Genomic DNA, 6,000 nt, shown 5'->3' with positions numbered 1-6,000 from the left:
AGCACACAGTGACGGGACTGACCAAGTCGAGAGTTCAGCCAAAATGGCCTGGCTTTACAATCTGTCTGCGCCTGTAAAAATGGCTATGTGCTATTTTATTCGTTCCTGTTGGGACATCACCAACGTGTTAATTATAAAAACATGTGAACTGTAAATCGTGAAATATTCTGCAAATATCATGGATAGTTCTACTGATAGCTGAAACCCGAGTTATTGATCGCCCTGGGATATGAGTCATGAACTGTGGATGGTAGGCTATTTTTAAAAGCGTTTTTCTTTTTTTTTCCTCTTTGTTTATTAATTTTGTGTGACTTGCTGAATGTTTTTTTATGTTAAACACTGAAAGTACACGCCAGTAGGAATGTCATATAGCCTACACACTGGCCTGTAAAAACTTGCCAATGGGCCAAATTCATGATCTGTATTTCGTGCAAAATTAAGACCGATTAATGGAGATGGGGAACATTTTTTTTAACGGTCCACCCAAAAGAGGCTTTAAAGGGCTGATAAACAAGCACTGAATTTAAATGACGAAAATAGTATTGGCCATTGTCCCTAGAGTCTCTGTTATAACTCTATATCTCTGTATTTAAAATATCAATGACTGTATGAATTTAAATATTTTAACTTGAAAAAAAAATGTGCAATATAAAATGTAAATCATGTTATTTATTGATCGTGTTTGTTCTTGGAAAATAAATAAAAATGTTTACACATTTATGCCTCTTTAGATAAATGACAGACTTTGTTGACAAAATAAACTAAGTCGAGTTTCACTCCAAAGTTTGGATTTAGTATCACACTTAGAACAGAATAACAAAGTTAAAGTTCAGTTAATCTTATGCAGTCAAACTTTATATCTATCGCGATTTCGCTTGTATAGATCCTCAATCTACGCCATTCACGCCATAAATATAGAATTAGTTTTTTCAACAACAATTAAGAGATCTCGGGCTCATTTAGGTGCTGTGACACCATTACCAGGCTATATTTTATGGATATCCGGGCAACGTGCTCTGTGTCTAATATAAAAATACGTGGAATGCTACAGGGAATATGAGGCCTGCCATCACGGGTCATTCTGGCCCTATAATTTACCATTATTTTTACATTACCTCTAAATGATACAAGCTGATACTGTCGTTAATTGCACTTGGTTAAAATATAGCCGACACCAGAATGCCCTCAAGGGACTTTAAGATAAGTTACTTTTTTGAACGTTCCCATTAAAGAAATAGGATTAGGGCAGCAAATATGGGCGTGATATATCACCATGTTTCCTTGCTCTTTACTAAAGCGAGGGTTGCAACCCATACAACAAAGGCTCTGAGATAGATGGAGGTGTAAAAAGGAAAAGACAGAGGCCAGAAAAACACTGCCCACAATAACACGATTAGTTTTGTATCCAATGTGCAAGACTGAAAAAAGAATTCATCATAATGCAGAAGACTGTCTGTCACCTTAGCTGAATGGTTTTTGACAAGAAAATAAATCTTTGGGTTGTTTAATATAATTTTATATTTTCTTTATTTCGGTGCTAATAGAAAAACCAAATTAAATGTCCACCAGCAAGATAGAAATGCAAAGATCGATGATCCTGCCCCTACTGTCCAATCACCCCTATTTAATTGACTGTATTTTCAGGGTAATTGAACTGCTTGTTGTAAATTGAGGATTTTATAGAAACGACATGAAAACTACATTTACTGACATTCATCGCATCTTTGACATTGATTATCTGATCAGCGCCGTGTCACGCTAACCTCCAATTCTTCATTACACACTGTTTATGAGCTGTTACAGAACAACTTGCTTGTTCCAGAGTGATTGATTGCCTTATTAACGCGTGTTCTTGTAAGTGTGACCGGACTGATTACGATGCATATGTTTAGAATAATGTTTCATTTAGCTGACTGCGAGTAATGCAGGGTGACAGCTGCTGCGGGGGGACAAAAAACCCTAAACTACAGGGAGCAAGCGAGGCCAAAATGCATTTAAGGTGGAACGAGAAGACAGCGCACACCCCGATGGTCAAATGCAGTCACTCAACGCCAGATGAAGGACTGGCAGCCAATGGAGCCGACCGAGGAGTGCAGAAAAAGGCAGCATACAGCACACATGCTTCTTCTGTTAGCATAAACCTCCATTCAACACACCAACATGGCTCAGTGTAGATTTCAACATATTGTCCTCAAATCTGAATTTGATGCAGCACATTTACAACTGACATACCAGCTGTTCCATCAAAACACTGACTATATCAATCAACAGTCAGCCAACACTGCCAAAAGGTGGATGTATACACATATATGAACACACACCTGCATTGTTCTGCAGGTTAGGGATTTCCATTTTACTGCCATGTTTGGGTTGTTTTTTTTTTTTTTTTACCTAAGCAAAGCAAGCAACATCAACTGCAGCCTGATGAGATTTATGCCACCATTATGCTTCTAAAGTAGTCTCTGCTCTGTTTGTCTCAAATCATTGCCTCTGTTCAAATGTTACTTTCATATATTACATGACATTAATTCAACTATAGCTCATTAAGACAGAATGAAATGGTTAAATTAACTTATCAACTCATAATGATGATGAATGAGGTATTAATTCAGATACAAGCTGGGCAATTTGCAATTTTGTGCGTTTTGATGGTTCTCAAATAACATTTAAAATAACGGGTCATCCCCTCAATCAATTACATGAGCATATGAGTTGGTCGCATGGAAAATCCTTTTTTCATGCATATGTATTGAAACATGTTCTCAATTATCTTTGGAAATTGCCTTTATTGGCTTAAAGAGTCGTTCTTCCAGTGGTCCTGAGCTGTGGATATGGTTAAGGTGGTACTATAAGTTGTTATTCATCTGTGTGGTGTTTGAACATAGTCTCAAACACCTATATTTATCTTTGATGCTGTATTCGTTTGAAATTATATTGATGGATTTTAAAAGCAACTTCAAGAAGAAAATCAAATAAGTTATTTTTGATTTTTACAAAATCTTTTATCTGTCATTCTCATTACATTTGGTCACAAAAAATATTTCTTTTACTTTTCCGAGAGTGAGCTGCAGATGACAAGGCTTTGCTGCATGTGCAAATTGAAAAGTTGCCAAATGTCAACACAAAAAACTTTTATAGTTCAAAAATATACTACAATGAATAAAAATTATTTAAGACCAAAACATTTAATTATTGTTAGAGATTCCCAGGCTAGTTTCTGAAGTATAGATGCTTAGTAAATATATATTACACAATTAATTAATTAATTAATTAATTAATTGTGTAATATATATTTACTAAATTAATTAATTAATTAATCTAGAGAATGCAAAGTTATGTATTTATATATAAATTTATTTATTTCACAAAAATTTTTTAGCCCAGTTAATCCTTGGTCACACGAAGAATCCCTTTGCCTTTCTTATTATTGGAATTAATGTAGCCAGACAATGTCTTACATAAAATAGCTTATGCAGCCTACTCCCACTGGAAATTGCAACAATCGCAAAAAAGCATTATTGGTAGCCACCGCGAGTATCAAAAGCTCCCTAAGCCAAAGTGATTTGGCATTGCTTATTCACAAAAATTTGATTACCTTATCGCTCCAAATTAATGAAAATACTTCAGTACATTTAATTTGCATTTGCAAATATAAATCACTAATGATAATTATTGGTATTTTTTTCTTAATTATCATTATTCTGTATATGTTATTCTTTTGGTTGCAGTCAATATGTTATGGATTTATTTCTGGTGTAATTTGTTTAATTTGTCTGCATCCCAAAAGAATTCCTATTTTATATTGCAAATTGAAAGGATAGCTAAAAAAGAAGCCTCGAGTAACTGAAAGACTGCCCAAAAGACTGCTCAGATGTCTATCAATGAGACTTAGTATAAGAAAAGACTCAACTGTGACAATGTCCTCAACAAAGCGTACATCTATAGAGGTTGATGGATTCATACAAGTATGTGGCTTCTTTTTTTTTTTTTTTTTTTTTTTTTTTTTTAAAATCTACAAAGACACCTTGAGAATACTTTTCCCCAGTGAACACTTCATTGCAGGGAATTATCCTTTATCTTGCCATGATGAAGTGAATATGAGGATGGTGTTTAATGTGCAGGATCAATTCTTACCTTTTGACTTGATAATAGTCTTTCAATGCACTGGCTTCATCCTTATATACATTCGTGAATGCAGATATACAAAGCAAAGAAACCAAACAGTGGTAAAGTAATAATGACATTATAGGGATCAAAGGCTTTCACTTTAAGGTTTGTATAGTAAAGATGAAACAAAATGTAAATTTTGTGAAAATACTTTGTGAAAGCTTTACTGTGTACACAGATTGACAGTTCAGGGATTTAATACCAAGACAAATATCCTGCAGTTACTTTAAACTAACTAGAAGCTCAACTCAGTGTTTGCTAAAACCAGTCAAATGGCAATATTCAAAGCCACAATACATACTACTCCTGATCACTGGCAGAGCATTGGGTTAAAAATGTAATTTGTATGATGCTAATTAGAAACTTGGGAGCTGATTGAGGGGGATAGAGACCAGAGAAAGCGCACTTACAAAATACTCCCAAATGTTTTTACTATTAGCATTATATATTGACTCCAATGTTTTGAAGTTAATTGTAAAATGTTATCTACTTCATAACAGAGGATTGTTCATCATAAATTCGTGCGAGTTGAAAACAAGTGAGATTTTGTTGTTTATTTAAATGCTCAGGATTTGGAGGTCACCAACAAGTCTCAAGTCTTAAACACTCAAATCCTAAGAAAGCCCCAAATTACTGTGCTGAGACTCAAGTGAAGCCAAGTCCCAGCTGCAAGTCAAGCAAAATAAGTCCTTTCTTAGATAAAGGAAGTCAGTAATCAAGTAAAAAAAAAAAAAAAAACAACAAAAAAAAAACAAACAAACAAACCGCATGATCAGCTGCAAATTCCACATTTAAAGAAAGCATACAATTGTGATTATGAAAATTATAATTTTACTGTTAATGGAAAACGCTGCTACACATACAGTTACTGATAATGCCTTTGGTATGAAAATGTAGAATCTGTGACTCATTCTAATTGTTGCCAAGTTTGTTTTCACAGGGTATCTGTTTAGAAAATGCACAAAACTGATTTGCACCAAACTTCACACCAGCGAAGAACGCATTAAATTCGTGAGCCTATCCAGTTAGAGAGGTACATCCAAGAGTTTGGGTTTTTTGTTTTTCCCTTGATGGTTAGATGGTGAACGTCCCAAAAATTTTGCTTGTTAAACATCCCCGTATTTTCATGCCAACATTATTGTTGTTAGCATGTTAGCACACTGATGTTTGTATTTCCCACAAAGCATGAGCTCACAGACAATTGCCATATTTAGTTTCTTAGTGATGTTGTGAGAGGCTTGCAACATTGCTCTAATACAAACCTATGGTGATTTAGAGGTAGGATGTACAGCATTGATAAACTTGAAATGATAGCCAGCTGAGAATAAACTCTGTCAGTATTGTACAGTTCACCATACAGACAGGAAACGTAGACAAAGGGCAGGAGGTATGACAAAAGCCAGACCAAAAAAAAAAAGAACAACATAGGAATTGCTTCTCTATGGTAAGTGTTTTAATCACTATCAGATGGCCCACAAGTGGAGCTTTAAGTACCTTGGAATCATACTCTACAATAAACTCAGTTTTGACCAACACACTAGAGACTCGCAAACACTCCTAGCACAGGCTCTCTCATTAGCAATCTCAAAGCACACTGCGTAGCTTCCTGGCTTACGTTGCTGCCTGAGAAAAAACAGAATTCGGTCGATGTTACTGTATTGTTTTCCATTTCCTTAATATGCAACCCCCCTGGTTTGAGCTGACAGAAGGACCACAGTAACTCAGATAACCACTCTGTACCATGATAGGAAAAGCAACTCAGAGTGCAAACATGTCAAACCCAGAGGCAGAAAGACAAAAACAGCAGAAGACTATGTTGTGTTCCACTACTGC

This window comes from Echeneis naucrates, chromosome 21 (genome assembly GCF_900963305.1).
Source record: "Echeneis naucrates chromosome 21, fEcheNa1.1, whole genome shotgun sequence".
Taxonomy (NCBI): Eukaryota; Metazoa; Chordata; class Actinopteri; order Carangiformes; family Echeneidae; genus Echeneis; species Echeneis naucrates.
This window is presented reverse-complemented; position numbering follows the sequence as displayed.